This window comes from Varanus komodoensis, unplaced genomic scaffold (genome assembly GCF_004798865.1).
Source record: "Varanus komodoensis strain SLA01 unplaced genomic scaffold, ASM479886v1 scaffold20_1, whole genome shotgun sequence".
Taxonomy (NCBI): Eukaryota; Metazoa; Chordata; class Lepidosauria; order Squamata; family Varanidae; genus Varanus; species Varanus komodoensis.
The window spans coordinates 5,314,439-5,334,309 of NW_025335587.1; positions in this window are offsets into that span (position 1 = coordinate 5,314,439).

Here is a 19,871-nt window from a genome sequence, read left to right on the forward strand (position 1 = left end):
TACAAGAGAAAAGTAGTTCTTGGGTGGTGTTTTTTTAATGGCTACCTAGCTGGGTGTGTGTAAGGGAAATTCTCAGACAATTGCTTGAATTAAGGTATTATGCCAGAAGGAGGGCCACTGTAAAACTCAAAGCAATCCCAGTGCATTTAAACATCCAGGCACATTGATGTCTTTTCCTTCGGCTCATTGATGTTTCTGTGTGGTAGCTCTCTTAAGTAACAGTATACAGTATATGGCACAGCCCACAGCTTGTGTCGCAATGTGAATGCTTGGATTGGAACTGACCATCCAGATGCAATGCGGCCTTGGATTATGAGAAATTTAATTTATCCATGAGAAATTTAAGCTGTCAAACTGGAATCCTCTGGGCAGGACTGGAACAGTCCTTATCCTGGCAAATGGGGCACAAGTGAAACTGTCTGCACCCCTCCAAGTATCTGGGAGCACCACTGTGTGGAGATTATGACTATTCTGCACCCTCGGTTTTGGGGGCTTTTTGTTCATGCCATAAGCTTGATTCCCAGGCTGCCCCAGGCACTGTGGTTTCTGTCAAGGCACAAATGGCCATGTCAGGAAAGGGGAGGCAGTCCTGGCTGTGTTTGTGGAGGTTCTTATCAGTGCAGTTCCCTCTGCCCAGTTGGGTGTACTGGGCTGGCGGCGGGAGAGGGAGTTGGAAGCAAGAAGGGGAACGCTTCCCCTGCCATCTGTGCTGTGGCTGCTTAAATGAGCTGCAGCCCTGGCTTGGCCTTTCTCTTTGCACCGATGGCTGCAAACTTACAAGATACACTCTCCCTCTGAGAATAGTTTCATTGCTGCAGACATCAGTCAGCTGTTGGTTGATGGGGCTGGGAAGGAGTATTTACATGGTGAGGCTGACTGGCCTGCCTCACAGGGTTTCCGCCTTTCCCACAGCAATGCAGGTTGTTAGGAAGTTAATGGCCAGGCAGAATTATCACAACTTTTTAGGTGGATGGCATTGGGCTGAATTCAACCCATGTCCCAGCGAAATTTCCCCTTGTTAAAGGGCCACCAGCATGCAGCTTGGGGTGTAGATCAGCCAATGGGCAGGTTGCTCAATTTAGGGATTCTTCCATATGCCATGTCATACTCCTCTTAACCTGTAACCAAGAAAGTCCTGCTGCAGGTCTAAGATGTTTCCTGCAGACCCGCACAATCTGTGCCTCCTCTGCGCCATCAAAAGAGGAAAAAGAGAAGATAGTGAAGAGGGAAAAGATAATATTTTGGGGTTTTTTTTTTTAGAAAGGAGAATGAGAAAGAGAGGATATCAAACAGGGAAAAGAACTTGGAATTAAGTATAACGAGTAACAAGTTTAACAAGAACAAAGAACAAAGCAATTGGTAAACAAGAGCAGAAGGCACGAGGCACAGCGAACAGCATTCGCAAAAGACTGGAAAAATGGCGGACACTCCGCTTTATATATAATACTGAGGGGGAGCGGAGTTTTCTCGCCAAAAACCAAAAACCGTTAGCTTTCTAATCTTCTGGCCTTAGGCACTTCCTTCTCCCCCCACTAAGCAACGGAAGAAGAAAAGCACAGTGGCTCTGATAAGTCCTCTAGCCGTAAGAAGGTGAAAAAGGACAAGGCGGACAAGTCGGCCCGCAAGGCGAAGAGGCCCGACCACACCCAACATCATGGCTTGGGTTCATCTGGGCTCTCAGTACCGGCGGCTGCTACGGTACCGACCCCATCGGGACTGGCCCTGCAATCGACCATGCAGGTCACTCCACCGGGATCCCCTGGATGGATAGTACAGGCTGAGGGTACGTCCCCTCGACGATCCGAGGCGCCAATGCACGAATCCATCTCGGATGGGGAAATCCGTGACTCCCCGCCAAGAGCCTGCTCACCAACTCCAATGCCTCTGCCTGGACCAGCTGCGGAGTCTCCTCTTGCACCACCACAGTCCCGGAGTTGCTCCGCTGACAGGCATGAAGAAGAGTGGGGCCTTCCCCATTATGGAGGCTACACTGGCTGGGGCAAATACCACTCTTTCAGCTATTACCCATCAGCACGGGACCATCCATTGCCATCGGTCCCGAGGGAGGATTGTCCATGTCCACCCATGGTGAATAGAGACACCCCGCTTCACCGAGGAGCTCCTCATCCAGCGGGCAATACTGTTATAAGGGCGACTCGGATGAGTTGGAGGTGGACTCTACCTCCCCTGATGTTGTCATCACTTCTCAGGGCCTAGTATCCCCAGAAGAGCCCCATATTTCGGGGAGCTTATGCCTAGACTCGTGCAGTCGCTGGAGATTGAGGCACAACATCGCCCCGATCCCAGCACCGACAGATTCTGCGACATCGTCAGGGTAGAACAGTCATCGGCCATCGTGCTACCCCTCATTACCACACTTCGCCAAGCGATGGTTCAGCCCTGGGATCTACCGGCTCAGCCGCAGGCCACATCTCGACAATATGAGGCAATGTACCGGGTTTGCGAGCAGGATATTCCATTCCTCCTGCATCATCCGAAACTGAACTCGGTAGTGGTCGAGTCGTCCCAGGGCAGGGAAGTGAGGGGCCACACAGCTCCCTGTGACAAGGAGGGCAGGAAGATCGATATGCTAGTGCACCGAGTTTATGCGGCCTCTGGACTCGGCCTCCATATATCAAACTACGAGGCGACCCTTGCACGATACCAGTATTTTATCATGCAAAAGCTGGAGAACGTCATCTCTTCCCTGCCCAACCATCAAGGAGACTTGGCCAAAGTCTTCATAAAGGAAGCAATGCAAGTGGCCATTCAACAGTTGTCAACAGCGCGGCATCACGTAGACACCGACTCCAGGGCTCTGTTCAGTGCCATCTCCCTCCGTGGACACACTTGGTGAGGAACAGCAATTTCCTGGAGGAAATGAAGCATAGAATCGAGGAGATGCCATTCAATGGATTGGGACTTTTCCACGCCAGAACAGACCACAAGCCCAAGTCCATACACGAGTTGAGGATGACAGCCTGCCATATGGAGATGCCAATGCAACAAAGGTGTAAGTGGTCTTGGTCCCGTCCATTGTACCGCCAGCAGTTCCAACCACGGCAACAGTACCAGCAACGCCAGCAGCATAGAAAGCAGCAGCAGCGCTTCCAGCAGGGCCATCGTCGCTTTGACACCAATAAGCGCCAGTGCTGACGGGCCTGGCGAACTTCTCTGTCTCTCCAAATCCCACCTTTCCCTCTCCCGTTGGGATCGGCTGCAAAACCGACTCCCCATTTGGGAGTCCATCACATCTGATCAGTGGGTCTTATCCATCATCCAGCTCGGATACAGAATAGAATTCAATATCGTTCCTCCGTTGAGCCCGGTTCGATTTACACCGTGCTCGCAGGTATTACTAGACGAAGTCTGTCAACTACTTTGTAAAGGAGTGATTCGTCAACTCTCTCCTTCTGAGGAACTCCATGGATTCTATTCCAGATATTTTACAGTCCCTAAACAGGATGGTGGTCTCCGTCCTATCCGGGACTTGCGAAATGTTAATAGGTTGATCAAACCTAAATTTCAGATGACCACTCTTCAAAATATCCTTCTGTTGCTGAGGAGAGAGGATTGGTTTGCCTCACTGGACTTAAAAGATGCTTATTTTCACATCTCAATTCATCCCTGTCATAGACGTTTTTTACGCTTCACTGTTGGATCCGACATTTTCGAATTCAATGTCCTTCCATTTGGACTGGCCACCGCTCCGCGAGTCTTCACAAAATGCATGGCTCTGGTGTGTGCATATCTGCGGCTTCAGGGTATCCAAATATATCCTTACCTAGATGACTGACTCTTAGTTTCCCAGACTAGGGATAGCCTTCTTTCAGCCGTCCGTACAACTTGTGCTCTACTGGACAATCTTGGACTATGTATTAATCATGAAAAATCATCCCTTGTTTCCACGCAGGTGATCGATTTCATTGGAGCTCGTCTCGATTCTACTCTAGTGAGGGCGTTTCTTCCTCTGACCCGCCAAGACAGTCTCTGCACCTGTATTCATCGGATTCGCCGAGACAGGACGGTACCGGCCCTTTCCATTCAGAAACTTCTGGGCCATATGGCAGTGTCCATTGCCATCGTCCCACATGCCAGACTTCGACCTCTTCAAATGTTCTTCAACAGAACGTTTCATCCACAGAGGGATTCACCCAACAAGCTAATCCGACTTCCGCTGCCTGTCCTACGCTCCCTGACATGGTGGACTATACCGGACAATTTGAATGCGGGTGTCCCTTTCCGCCAGCCTCAGCCAACCGTGACCCTCTACATCGATGCGTCACTGATCGGTTGGGGTGCAGTATGTACAGGACTCCACACCCAGGGTGCTTGGGACCGACAGGAATCAACCAAACACATCAATTTCCTCGAACTGTTGGCAATCTTCAACGCGCTGCGATCATTCGAAAATAGTCTTTGACAACAAGTAGTACGGATTGCATCCGACAGCATAGCTGCTGTGTTCTATGTGAACAAACAGGGTGGAACAAAGTCAGCCACCCTGGCCCAGCTGTTGATGAAGATTTGGGATTGGTGCATCCCGAAGGACATAGCTCTTCTGGCGGTGCATCTAGCTGGTACCAACAACGAGGAAGCCGACATGTTGAGCAGGTAAATGTCGACGACTCACGAGTGGGAGTTGGATCGACAGATTTGCGATCAGCTTTTCCGTCGTTGGGGACATCTGGACATGGACTTGTTCGCTACCCATGTGAACAGGGTATGTGAACTGTTTTGCTCCAGGGCAGGCATTGGACTGGGATCAATAGGAGATGCTCTCATGATCCCATGGGACAACATGAACTTTTACGCCTTCCCTCCAATTCCAGTCTTGACAAAAGTTGTCTCGAAGATAGCCCAAGGCAATGCCATGGGAATTCTGATAACCTCATGGTGGCCTCGCCAGCCGTGGTTCTCCACTCTTCTACAGCTGTCAGACGACATGTTTCTTCATCTCCCATCAATACCACATCTAATAACTCAACAACACGGAGTGGTTCGTCATCCAGACTTAACTTCTCTGAACCTCACAGCTTGGCAAATCTGCTGACCCTCGATACTGACTCGGTACCAACGAAATCTCGAGCATCTGAAAACTCCACTTACAAAAACAAGCAGTTGTTTACTTCCTCGGAGCTGACGCAACTTATCTCAGGATCGACCATTCTCGATCCAGATATTCAAAGAATTCTTGAATCTTCTCTAAGATCGTGAACACAAAGATCTTATGCGGCGAAGTGACGTCGATTCTCATCTTTTGCCGAATCCCACTCCTTTGTTCCTGGACTCGCTTCTATCGAGAACATATTACAATTTCTTTTAGCGTTGCATCATTCAGGACTTAAACTTCATCTATAAAGGTTTATTTGGCCGCGATTTTGCATTACCGCAGCGCAATACAAGGTTCATCTGTTTTTTTGCGACCGATGGTTAGACGAGTCATCAAAGGACTACAAAACCTTCATCCTTCAGTTCGCCCTGTCATGCCTACTTGGAGCCTTTCAGTCGTTCTGCAGACACTGACTAGACCTCCCTTTGAACCTCTGGCGACTATTGACTTGCAGCTAGTATCTTGGAAGACTGCTTTTCTCATAGCCGTTACTTCGGTTTGGAGAGCCAGTGAACTTTGTGCTCTTCAAGTAGATCCACCATATTTGAATTTCCATAAAGAAAAAGTCGTTCTTTGGATGAATTTGACATTTTTACCAAAGGTTGCCATCAGGAGATCATTTTACCTACTTTCTTTCCATCACCATCGAACTCGATTGAAAGATCCCTGCACACTCTCGATGTTCGGTGTTGTTTGGCATTCTACAGATTACATGCAGAGTTGTTTCGAAGTTGTAATTGACTCTTTGTGAAATATTCTGAACAAGACAAGGGCTCTCCGGTCACGCAACAAAGACTGTCAAAATGGATTGTTCAAACTATCGTGTTGGTATATCAACTAGCAAAGATGGACTTACCTGTTTTTCCGAGGGGTCACGCCACATGAGCAGTAGCAGCAGAAACTGTCTTCGCCACGGGAATCTGTGACATCTGTAGAGCTGCAACCTGGGCTGCTCCGTGTACCTTCGCCAAACATTATCGCCTTGATGTCCGTGCCAGACAGGACTGTTCCTTTGGCAGAGCCGTCCTTTCAGCTATTCTTCATTGATGACACCTCCCTCCTCCGAGTCTGGTAAGCTTGCTAGTCACCCATATGTGTGATGCACAGAGGTCACAAAGAAGAAAAGCAGGTTGCTTACCTGTAACTGATGTTCTTCGAGTGGCCATCTGTGCATTCACACAACCCACCTGCTGGCTCTGCTCGGTGTCGGTGAGTGGATTCGTATGTCGATACCATACCCTTATAGTCATGGTATGTTATATTGCTATATTTTTATCTCCTGTAAGGGGGTGAACAATTGGTCTTTCAAAGACTGGAGAAAATGGCAGACACTCCGCTCTATATATAGTACTGAAGGGGAGGGGGAGCGGAGTTTTCCCGCCAAAAACCGTTAGCTTTCTAATCTTCCGGCCTTAGGCACTGTACAGGTGCAGCACCCATATGTGTGAATGCACAGATGGCCACTTGAAGAACATCAGTTACAGGTAAGCAACCTGCTTTTCATATATGGCTACACTTTCCACAGTCTCTGCTGTTTGATGAGATTGGAGCCCTTGATTTCATTAAACTACAACTGGTACAAAACACAGCCACTAAGATATTGTTTGGTGCACCTTGTATAGTGATTAGAACCTATTCCTCTGTATTTATGGTTGATGATTGTGGAAAATGAGGACTTGATCAGGAGTCTAAAGCAGATAAGGGAACATTCTTCAAACATCTCCTCATCCTTAATGAAACTGGGATCACTGAACTATCTCAGGTATGCACAGGGCAGCGGGACACTTGACTGTATCTCATCTTCTGCATGTGGAAAGCTAGTATACCTGGAAGACAGCTGAGCTAAATATTTCCCATGTGGGAAGGCCTTCCAACTAACATTCCTCTGTGAGTATATTTGAGGGGGTAAGACTGTATTGTGCATATGTCTGAGATGGCAGAGACTCTGATAGTTCTTTTCCCACATACCTAGTTTTACAGAACAGTTTGACACCTTCAAGGAAGCTTGTTGGGAGGGGTAGGCCAGGTGGAGGCTCCTCTCAGCTGGCCCCAACAGTGGTGGCACCTAGAGGTTCCCCTGCAGCCAGAAAGCTATTGCCAGCAGAAGCCTTCGAAACAGAGCATTCCAGGCAGGGGAAGGAGGTGTCTTTGGTTCTGCTGGATCTCGAGTCCCTTGTTCTCCTCAGGAACCACACCAAGGCTAATTTATCCTGAGATGGCATAGGAAATGGCCCTCCTCCTGCAGCTCATGCAAGGGAGGGGCAAAAGCCCTTCATAAACTCATAAAATAAGGCCTGTAGGAGATAGCCCTTCCCTGTTGTTAATATGTAGCATTTAGTATTCAGAGGTAGCGTGCTTCTGCAGGTGAAGTTTCTACACTCAACTATAAGAATGAAAAGCATTTCCTAAATCTGACTCCACTCCAGAGCGACTGAAAGGCGATTGACAAAGAAAAAACAAAACGAGCAAGCGATCTACTTATCTACACAGCATGGCATTCTGGGAGTACAGCTTTCTCACCTTTAACCCCCATTACTTCTCATTTAGTGCTTGGAAAGGCTCTTTATCAAATATATCAGCATCCTGCTTCTTATGTGCTGCTGCTTGCTTTGGATTCACTGGGGAGGTTATTTCTCTCCATGCCTTTTGTCTGGGAACATCATCTGGAGGATTCTGCAGCACTGATAGGCTGGTCTGTTGGAACAATGCCGCTGAAGGTGATTTGCATGCTCTTCACACAAATGCTGGATGCTGCCTGTGGTTAGTGATGTATGGAATGGCCTGTCTTATTCCAGGGGTTCAGGTCTTTAACTTAGGCCTGCCAAAGCTTAGTTGTCATAGAAACCAACAGGAAGATAATTCAGGTGGTATAGATATACCCCTTTTAATCAAAGGATTTATTGTCTGAGGAATAAGATGTGGACCCTTTACATATAGTTGAGAATATCCTTAGCATTATATGACTTATTTTTCAAGTTGCATGTTCTCATATCATAAGCAAACAACCAGCTTAGAGAGCAAATATAAACAGGAAATCTTTGTCAGCAAGGGGCCTAAACAATGTGATGAATGTATTCCATTGATGACTATGCTATTATAGATTTTGTTTTGGGGACTTGACAAACAATCATTAGCATTTCTGTACCACTGGGATGTTTCCTTAGCATCTTTCCCTTGACTTTGGTGTGCAACACCATTCAGAGCTACCAAGCACAACAGAAAATAGTTTCATAACATTGAATCAAGTCCCACCTCTCCATCACAATTCACAACCCCATAAATACATGACAAATTAGCTGCAGAGACCAGGGGAGATTCTTGCTTGCTTGCTTGCTTCCTCCCCCCTCCCCCCCTCTTTCTTTTGCACATTTTTTATTAAGATTTTAAACTAAAAACTAAGAAAACATCAATCATCAAATACATCGGATGTACTGGGTCAGCCCCCTATAACATATTTTTTTAACATTCTATAATCATATTCAAATCGATTTATAAAAATTTAAAGACATCTTTAAATCTAAGCCAAGTCCCATTTCTCCAGCCAATCATAAAAAAGGTCCCAAGTCAGCATCTTCTTTCTCCTTCAGTAATAGAGTCAATCTGTCCATTTCTACACAGTCCAGAATCTTTTTTAAAATCAATTCCTCAGTGGGTAGTTCCTCACTCTTCCAGTATTGAGCAAGCACAATCCTCGCCACTGTGATTAAATGTAGCATCAAATACATTTCTTGTTTGCTAATATTTTCCGGTATAATGCCTAACAAGAAAATTTCAGGTTAAAAGCTATGGGTTTTTGTAGCATTTCCTCAAGCCATTTATGTATTTTAATCCAATACTTTTTCATATATTCACAGGTCTACCACAAAAGTACCCACATCATGTTTACATTTCCAACATCTGTTTGACATATTTGGAAACATCTTAGCTAATTGACTTGGTGACAAATTCCATCTATAAATCATTTTATATAAATTTTCTTTATACGAAGTTGCTAAAGTTACCTTAATATTTCTCTCCCATAGCTTTTGCCACTTTTCTAATATTGAATATTGAACTTTTCTAATTCAATATTATATCCAAAATTTTGTGCCCATGTTATCATAGTTTCCTTAACCTGTTCCCATTCCATTTTCCTGTCAAGTAAGAACTCATAAATTCTTTTAATCATTTTCTCATCTGTTTTTAGCATCACTTGATCAAAGGCTGTTAGGTCTTTATAAACCCCCCATATTTTACAATCTTTAGCATACCTTGATTTCATCTGCACCTTATACCACCAAGAGATATTGAGTCCCTGTTCTTGTATTTCTTGATCTAGTTTCAGGCCTCCATCCTTATCCAAAATACCATCGTATCTTATGATCCCTTCAAAATTCAATACATTTGGATACACAAAAACTTCCATAGGTGAAAGCAATCTTGGTAATTTATTATACAATTTTGATTTTATCTTTTCCCACACTGACATTAATGATCTTCTAATAAAGTGACTTAAAAAAGTCCCATGAGACTTAACCTTCTCATACCACATATAAGCATGCCCACCCATTTGTAAATCATGACCTTCAAGATACAAAATTCTCTTATTTCACAAGGTTATCCATTCTTTTAGCCAAGTTAAAATAGATGCTTGATAGTACAACATCCAATCAGGAAGACCAAAACCCCTGTTCTTTTTGGTTTCCTGAAGCATTTTTAGTTTAATCCTTGCTTTCTTTTTTCTCCAAATAAATCTTGAAATTTGAAAATTTAAATCCTCAAAAAATTTTTTATCAATTTTTATGGGAATCATTTGGAACAAAAACAAAAGTTTTGGTAGTATATTCATTTTAACAAGTGCTATTCTTCCCATCAAAGACAGTTGCAAATTGGCCCATTTTTCCAGATCACCTTTAATATCCTTCAATAATTTATCATAATTGTCTTCTTTCAAAGTTGTGCATTTAGTTGTAAGATAGATTCCCAAGTATTTAACCTTTTTAACAATCTGCAAGTCCACTTGTTCTTGGAGTCTTTTTTTCTGAACTTGCATAAGATTTTTAACTAGAAGTTTCATTTTTCCTTTTTTCATTTTCATCTCTGTAACCTCACCATATTCTTCAATCCGTTGTAAAAGTTTAGGGATTGTTACCAAAGGTTCCTCTATTATAAAGACCAAATCATCTGCGAATGCTTGCAATTTATAATTTTCATCCCCAATTTTAGTACTTTAATGTTATCGTCATCCCTGACATTTCTACTCAAGACCTCTAAAGTCAGAATGAACAACAGGGGTGACAAGGGGCATCCTTGCCTTGTACCGTTTTGTATCTCTATAGCCCTTGTAAGTTCTCCATTAATTAAAATCCTGGCCGATTGTCTTTGATAGATGCTTGATATCGCATTCATGAATTTTCCCCCAAATTCCATTTGAGCCATCTGTTGCTTCATGAATTGCCAATTAACATTATCAAAGGCTTTCTGGGCATCTAAAAACAGTAGAGCCATTGATTTTTCCATGTGTGTCTCATAGTATTCTAGGATATCCAAGATCATCCTCAGATTGTTCTTCATTTGTCTTTTAGGCAGGAAACCATTTTGGTCTGGATGAATAAAGTCTATTAAAAACTTCTTCAACCTTTCTGCCAATACAGAGGCAAAAATCTTATAGTCCACATTTAGTAATGATATAGGTCTGTAATTTTGAATCTGTATTAAGTCCATATTTTCTTTCAGTATTAATGTGATATTTGCCTCTGTCCAGGTATCTGGTATTTTAGCATTTAACAATGCTACATTACATATATCTTTAAGAAATGTAGCAAAAACTCCCTCAAAAGATTTGTAAAATTCAGCTGGTAGCCCATCTGGACCAGGGGTTTTATCGTTCTTTTGTAGCATGATTGCCTCTGTTATTTCCATAGTTGTTACTTCTTGATTCAATAATTTTTGATACTTTTCTGGTAGTTTTGGTAAGTCTCCCTTTCGAATGTATTCTTTTACCTTCTCGAAAAAAATCTCCTCCTTCCGATATAACCTTGCAAAAAAGTTTTCAGCTATTTTCTTAATCTGTGTATTTTGTACCTGTAGTCATCCTTCTCTGTCTTTCAGTTTTGAAATCAATCTCTTCTCTCTTTTTTTACTTTATATGCTAGCCATCTCCCCGGTTTATTAACATTTTCAAAAAAATTCTGTTTAGCCAGTTTCATTTGCTTAGTAAGTTCATTTGTATCCAAGAGATTCATTTTGTGCTTTAAAGTATTCATTTGGACCCTAAAATTTCTTTTTGTTGGATCCTCCTGCAGTTCTTGTTCCTGTTTCCTCAGTTCTTCTACTAATGTTGCTCGCTCTTGCTTTTTCTTTTTCTTTATTTTTGCTGAGTAGGTTATTATCAGTCCCCTGACATAGGCTTAAGCTTTATCCCAGACATTCTGTAAAGAAGTTTCTTCCGCTTTGTTTATTTGAAAGAATATTTGCATTTCTTTGCTTATCTCTTCTGTAAATTTTTTTATCTTTTAGTAACGCTCTATCTAAACTCCATCTGGGCGTCCTTGCAGCTCCTTTCAGTGATATAAATACAGGATTATGATCTGCCCAGACATTTGTCTCCATTTCAGCTTCTATCAGATCTGGAACTAAGTCTGGAGTTATCCAAACCATATCAATTCTAGACCACGACCTTTGTCTGTTTGAGTAAAAAGAATAATTGGCCAAAGTTGGGTTTTTATGCCTTCAGGCATCTATCAATCTGAGTTCTTCAATCATGTTGGAACAAGACTTTTGAAGCATCTTCCTACCCTTTTCCCCCTTACTTTCACTCTTGTGATCGATTCCCTTATTCACAATTGCATTAAAATCACCCGTTACACACACAGTCTGATAGTCCGCTTGTAAGAGTAACGTACGTAGTTTTTGGTAAAAAGTTTCCTGATGGTCATTTGGTGCATATATTGCCACTAACAGCACCCTTTTAAGTTTAATTGTAATTTCTACTATCAAGATCCTACCATCCTCATCAGCAAGAATATATTTAGGGTCCAATTTTTCTTTAATATATAGTGCTAAACCTCTTTTCTTTTGCGATGCAGAAGATACGAACAATTTTCCCAGTTTTAAACATTCCAGAAGTTTAACACATTGTTTCTTAATATGTGTTTCTTGTAGACAAATTATATCTAACTTTTGTTTTTGAAGTTGAGCAAAAATCCTTCTTCTCTTAGATGGTCCATTTAGTCCATTAACATTTAAGGAGAACAATTCAATTTTCTCTTCCTTTTTAAGAGCCTTATTTAATAAATTATCTACTTATTCTTTGCCTTTACAGTTCTACCTTTTTTTTTTCTCCTTTGAGTCCAAAGTCTGTACTTCTTGTTGTGAATCAACCTTCAGTATTTCTCCTTCTTCAGAATAGTATGCTGTTATTTCCATTGCTTCTGCACCTTTTTCTCCTTCTTTAGAGCCGACAGGGTCCTCCTTTTCCAACATGACTCTAAATTTTTCATAGAACTCTTGTGCTTTAAGAATTGAATCCAATTTATATCTTACAGAGTTCCATGTGAAAAATATTCCTTCTGGTGTTAGCCACTTAAAGATAATCTCTTTCTTGATCAGTTTTGTAGTAAGGAATAGATATTTCTTTCATCCCTCTCTAATCCTCCATGGTATCTGTTTCAGGACTGTCACCTCCTGATGATCATCTCTCTTTAACGGCTTCTCCCGTACGGCCTTCAAAACATTGTCTCTTATAGACCTTAGAGCAAATTTGACATGAACTTCTCTTGGAAGTTTATTTTTTCTGGTATAAGAGGAATTGACCTTAAAAACAAGGTCAATTCCCATACCCATGACCTCATTCTCGATTTCTAAAAGCTCCGCCAACATGTCAGTTATAAGCTCTCGCAGATCCTCATTTTTCTCTTCAGGTATATTCTGAAATCTTAGATAGTAAGATGCCTTCTCCATCTCTAATGCAGCCATTGATTCCCCTGTTGACTTATTTGTTTGCTTAATTAAATATATTTCTTTATCTACTGTCTCCAATTTTTCACATACTTGTTGCATTTTTGTGTATTCTGTTCCACTTTAAGTTGAACATCAGATAATTGAGTTGTCACCTCTTTAATAGAGTTATCCAATTTGTCAAGTCGCTCTTTTTGCTCATTTGATAAGCTTTCCAGCCGTGTTGACATCGCCTCTTGAGATGCTTGCAAAGTTGTTAAAGCCGCCTGTATTGCCAAAGTCATAATTTGCAACTCTTTTAAGCTTTTTGCAACATCTTCTGTCTTATGCTGATGAATTGGAATCTGACCAGCTGAGGACGGTGTTGAAGAGGGCTGAGTTTGCCTCATGATGAAAGTTGTTCACCAAAGAAGTTTCAATATAACAGCAAAAAAAAAAAAAAAAAAAAAAGTTGAAAGGGAAGAAGAAGAAAAAAAAGGGAGGGAGAAAAAATATAAATTGAATAAAACATTAAAAAGAAAAAAGAGAAAAAAAAATGAAAATAGCTTGCAATAATTCCAATAACCACAAGGTGGCAGCAAAAGGCTATTTTAAAAAAATGAAAGAAATGTCCTCAGTGTCCAGCTTCTTTTTGGCAGGAGTCCCAGAAAAAATGGAAACTGGCCAAAAATGGCCACTGGCAAATTAGGGGCTTTTCCTTCTTCTATATGCCAATTAACAACAGATATAGTTTTTCCACAGGTAATATTGCAAAAAGAAAGTAAAAATGCTCACCAGAAAGTCATCAGAGTAGAGAGGAAAACACCACGTAACACAAAAATTATCCTGGCAAGTGTCCAGTTAGTCTTGGCAGAAGTCCAAACAGGTATCCAAATGATCGCTCTACCTTTTAATCTTCTATCATTTAATTCCACAGTAATTATTCATTTTGCTTTTCGCCCTTAGATTAGAAGAAAAATCTTTTTCTTCGGCTTCAATTCAGATAAAAGCCTTCACATTCTCTCCTATATCAGTTGCCGCTTAAAAACTTCGGGAGGGCTTTCTCTTTCTTCTTTAAGCCAATTATAAACAGATACAGCTTTTTCACGGGTAGTATTGCGAAAAGAAATAAGAAATAAGAATGCTTACCAGCTGTCTGATGCTTATCTGGCTAAAATAAGCTAATTAATCCATCAGATGTCGAGAACTGGAAGGGGCTAACCCCCCCTCCCCCCCATGTTGCCCAGTTGAGAAATGCCTGAATTTCTCCCAGTGGATATGGGATTGCCGTCCCACACCAACCAAAAGAAAAAAAGTCAGGCAATCTGTTTTCGCCCTGAGAGGGCTTAGATGAGTCTCCCACAACTCGCTGCCGAGCAATACCGGCGTGATAACAGAAGCTCCGTTAATCACAGCCGTCCCCTTCCAACGCCATCTTGAATTTGTGGGAGATTCTTGTTTTCCTTTCATGTGTATGTGAAGTATCAGCAGAAACTTAGTGTGGATAGATGGCATTCCATTAGTGGTTCTGTCAGTCATTCTCACTGAAGTTTAATGTTATTAAAGCATCTCACTCTTCATGTGAATGCTCACTTGCTGCAGTCTGCAGTTACGGTTAACCATGAATCAAATGCCTTGATCCCATCTTTTAACAGAGGTGGTCAATTTGTACCTCTCCAGATGTTTTGGCAAGAGCTGATAGGAGTCGCAGGCCAGAAGATGAAGAGGGCCACAATTTGCCCACACCTGCTTTGAAGTTCCTTTGTTGAGGAATGGCAACTTAAGAGTTAGTGGTGAAATGTCCTGGGAAACAAAAACAACTGGTTTCTGAATATTGTCTTTTCTGATAGGAAACCTGTGTCTGTTTATTCTTTTTTTAGAGTCAGAGTTGTGTCCATTTGTAGATTTTGACCTTATTTCATATAGATTGAAGGCTAGAAGGTATATGCTTAAGAGCCTTTTCTCCCCATCTCTTTCCTTCAGGAGGTGTAATGTGTGGGTTTACAGCCATGACCACCTTGTGTCCTTCATTTTTGTGGTATGTTAAATGAAATATAAGTCCAAGTTGGACTGCTGTTCACATCTGTATATATTACAAACATCTGGCACCTGAAGAACTTCTACCAGCTTGGCATTATATTGGCCCTTCTAGGGCCGTTCAGATGTTTTGGACTACAGCTCTAAGTATTCCTCACCTTTGTCTTTGCTGTCTAGGAGCTGAAGTCCAACACACCTGTAGGGTTCCAGGCTGGATTACACAGCAACTTTTGCTTAATGGCCTCTCTGTTTGCTATCCCAGAACAGCCTTTTTCTTGCAATGACTGTGATGCAGTCTTCACTCCCATTGTTTTTCTTTTCTTTTTCAAATTGTACCAGAGTGCTACATCACTATACAAAAAGACAATTAAAAATGAAAGAAAATCTTGCACATGGGTGAGGGGAGAAGCTCACCAGGAGCAGCTCACAGAGAGGCTATTCAAGGCAGGAATTAATCTCCATCTAGGTTCAGTAGGCAGCCATAATGGGAAGAAGCTTGTCTTTGAACCTGCAAAGAAGATAAAGCTTTATTTAAAACTGCTGGAGGTTGAAAAAAGCCTCAGTGCTGCTTTGTCTATGCAGACTTGACTGGAACTGATACTGCATTTTATTACCAAAAATTGCCACTAATAGGGTCTGAAAATCTACAGGTGGCAAAACAGAAAACTTGCTTCTCCAGGTGGGGAAATGCCACGAAAAATACCAGCCAGCTTGAGGTGCAGCATGGCGGATGCCTCACTTATGGTCAGAGCTGTTTAGGCAAAGCTTGATAATAGCTCATGGTGTTGTGATGGTTTTTCAAGGACCCTGCAACCGTTTGGATATCATGAGAAGCTTTATCACCTGGTGTCCAGGAATGAAATGGGGTTCTTCAGAGAAGATAAGGTGGCACTCTGTCATTCTTTGTGTTCACAGTATTGATGGGCAGTTGCAAAGGACCATATAAGGATGACCCAGTAGGGATTGTATTTCTTATGATTTCCTATTAGAGATCAGGCTTGATAAAAGCAAATTGTACAGTGTAAAGGGACCTTCCTGAGCAGACTGATCCAATGTGGTAACTGATTCAAGCCAGTCCCTGTAGTGATGGCTACACTGCCAGCCAGCCATCTTTATAGAAGCCTTGTCTTCTAGGCAAGGCGTTTATAGTGCAACTGCCTTGCCTCATCCATGGAATTTTAGTGGGTGTTTCTGTCTATGTGATGATGTCTGCCACTCATAAGATGCCATTTTCTTTCATTGCTTCTTCCATCTTTTCCCTTACTGTAGAAAATCTGTTGAGAAGAAAAGATGGAAGAGCTGCCCGGTGCACTAGGAGTCTTCCACTTGGAAGCATCCAGTAGAGACGTTTATTTCAATTTTGTATTTATTTTAAATATTTATATTCCACCTTTCCACAAAAAGGCAGTTTATAACCAGTAAAATAAAGCAAAACACAAACACTCAATGGTATATAAAATAAATCTGACTGATTAAGACAGTAACAGGAAGTCAACAATGATAAAACCAGCAAGAGTAAGTCACTACAAGCGTCTCTAAGAATACCAGGATAACATGGAGACCAAAAGACAAGAGTATGTGTGATGGACAGGTGTCTCACAGATAGTATTATTCCCCAAATTGGACACGGAAGGCTCTATCACTGTCATCTATCAGGAATAACATGAAGAACCTCATTCATGTTATTATTGAAGAACGTGCATTTATGTAGCTGTCCAAGGTACTGCTCATGTGTAAGTAGCTCAGAATTTCTTCTGGTATGTTGCCATTTATCTGTTCACAATTGCTAGACTGCCCTAGCTCAGGCTTTCTTATCTGCAACATTTTTCTTTTTTCTCTATGGGTATTCAGAACCACCCTGACAGTAGCTCCTGACTGGAAAAAAAGTCCATGACTTCTTTAAATGTTCCCAGGTGAGAAGCAGAGCTGAAATAATGTACATGAGGAATCCATAATAGTTTCAAGAGCTCTTCTTTCCTCGTGGCTGGCTGTGATGGTTAATATTTGTGTTTTTAATAACTGGAGTCGTTTCAAAGAAACAAACTTGATAAATCCAAATGGATGGTGGCTCTTGTAGGGAATGAAAACTGTTGCTATTAAAGCATCCTCAAACCACTTTTTAACATTTATTGAACAGTTTATTTTATTTTTTATTAAAACATTTTTATGCTGCCCCATTCGCCGAAGCGTCGGGGCGGCTTACAACAATAAATTACAATATTTATAAACTTGAATTAAAAATATAAACATTAGAATTAAAATACAAAAATACAATATAAAATAAGCCGCCCTGGCCCGATAAAATTCAATAATATTAACATTATTTTTTATTTTATTAAAACAGTTAATGGCTCTCATACGTTTCCTTCATTTCTTCAGCTTCCATAGTTATCTCAACAGTTTGTTTATCTGCAGTCTAAGCCTCTTCTCATGGGAAGAAAATGTTTCTGGCTCTACCGAATGCAAAATCAACTTGCTTGAAATGTCAGGCCCCTCTTCAGGCACTGTGATTCTCTCTGCTCTGGTCTGATACCTCTCCCTCACCAGAGCTATGTGTTGTCCCAGTGTGCGGAGTCCCATAGCACATGTAGGTACATAGAGTTTTATGCTTGGTAACTTGCGTAACAGTTTGGGAAATTTGGCACATGCCCTTTTCAGGTTACCTGTGTGTAAAGACTGAACATGCTAGGAGAGTGACTTGAGAGTGGTAGGCCTGTCCTACTGCATGTATAGTTGCATTCATGTTCAGGACTGGTTTTGTTTTGAGCACTGTTTGAAAAAAGCCTATTTTTTAAAAAAACGCACTTTTAAAAATGCCACTTTGAAATGCACATTTGAAAAAAATCCATATTTTCACCTTGGTCAATGGTGATACATGCTGCATCCACATGCTAGCATGACAAAGAAAGTTACCAGAAGTAGAACTCTGCAAAATCGTTTTCCTTCACAAAGATGCATAGCAAGTCCCAACCTGCTTTTTGCTGTCAGAACTAGCAAATGTCATTCCACTGATTTTGCAGATGTTATGATGTGTGTGTGCTGGAAAGAAGAACTGACATTTTGACTGGCAAACAGAATTCACATGTGCTACAGCTTCCTCTTATCAGTCTGTTGCCCATTGCTATGGAATCAGATCGTGCCATCCAAATATAAAGACAAACAGAAAAACCAGCACGCATGCACAGCCCTCACCACCAGGTATTGAAAGACTGTGGCCAATTCATGTGCTCCCGCTGGTGTTGCCACTGCTCTAAAAGTCATCCTGATGCCTGGCAGCTGTGCAGCATTGAGCAGGAGGGGAAAAAAATCAAAATCCACAATTAGGCAATACTTTTGTTAGAACCAACCTAGATTCCACAACATTTCCAGGTCTCCAGAGCTGTGCATCAGACTAGTTAGTACAAGAAGCCAGGGAAGAAGGGGGGAAATTGGCTATGAAGTCTGCAGGGCCAACCTGTCAATGGAGATTCACAGTTTGAATTAATTGGTCCATGTTAGATGTTGCGGGTGTGAGATTACACTTGGGCGAGATCACAGGAGTGCTGGCCATACTTCTTCCCTCCTCTCTAGGAACCGCTGCAGGAATTACCCAGCTGATCTGTTCACCCAAGTGAGTACACCTTTAGGTTACTGTTACAGCATGGAAACCTGCTATAGGAAATTATTTGGGGTGGTAATCCAAGGCCAGGACCAGGCTGTTTGGCCCCACTGTTAGATAAAGTGAGGCAGCCCATCCTGTGTGACAAATCTGTAGTGACATTCAATTACGTATCAATCATTGTAGAGTGTATAATTTGGATTTTTAGCACAAGGCACCAAAATCTCTTTAGCTGTTTCTGCCTCGTATTAACTAGTTCCACTTTCTCAGAGGAGGAAGCTCATTTCTACAGCTTTGTTTGCCAACCAAATTCCTAGTGATGTTCAGGAAGGCAGAAACATTTTGCTGCCCATTCTAACCAGGTTTTAGTATAATCCCTTAATTCCTGCATCCCTCACCCCAGAAAATTTTAAATGCCTCTGAAATTTTAAACTTAAAACAAGCATTAAACAAGCATTTTAGTTAGTTCATTATTTATTTAATTTTATTTCTGTCCCACCTTTCAGTCAAAAAAACCTGTGCTCCAAGCCACGGACAAACATTCAGATTAAAAACAAAATTTTAATTAAAAGATAACATAAAACAAATAAATTACAGACATCATTTAAAAGAACAATAAAAGAAAGAAACAGCACCAACAACTTAGAAACCCCTTCAACAACAAACCAGCTCATCTGGTCAAAGGTCTGCTTGAAGGGAAATAACTTTGCCAGTGGAGACAAAAGTGAAGCCACATGAGCCTCCCTTGGCAGGGAGCTCCTGAGCATGGGAACAGCTCTCTTGCATCCCCACTGAATACGTTTCACATCTGGCCTAAATCTCCCATCAATCAGCTTAATGGGATGACCCTGGGCTCTGTTATTATGAATGAGGCAGAAAAATGTTTCTGATCTTTCTCTGCACCATGCATAATTCTGCACCACTCTGTTATCTCTCTCTCTAGTTCCAAGCTAAGCAATCTCAGCTGTTGCAATCTCAGCTGTTGCAACCATTTCTTGTAGGAGGGTTGTTCCAACTCCTTGATCATTTTAGTTGCCCTTCTCTGCATGTTTTCCTACTCTGCAATATCCTTAGGTGTGGTGACCAAAACTGCACAGTTAAGTGCAGTCACACCATAGATTTGTATAAGGGCAGTTTGACGGTGGCAGTTTTATTTTCAATGCCCTTATTAATTATACCTACCATGAAGTTTGCCTTTCACACAGC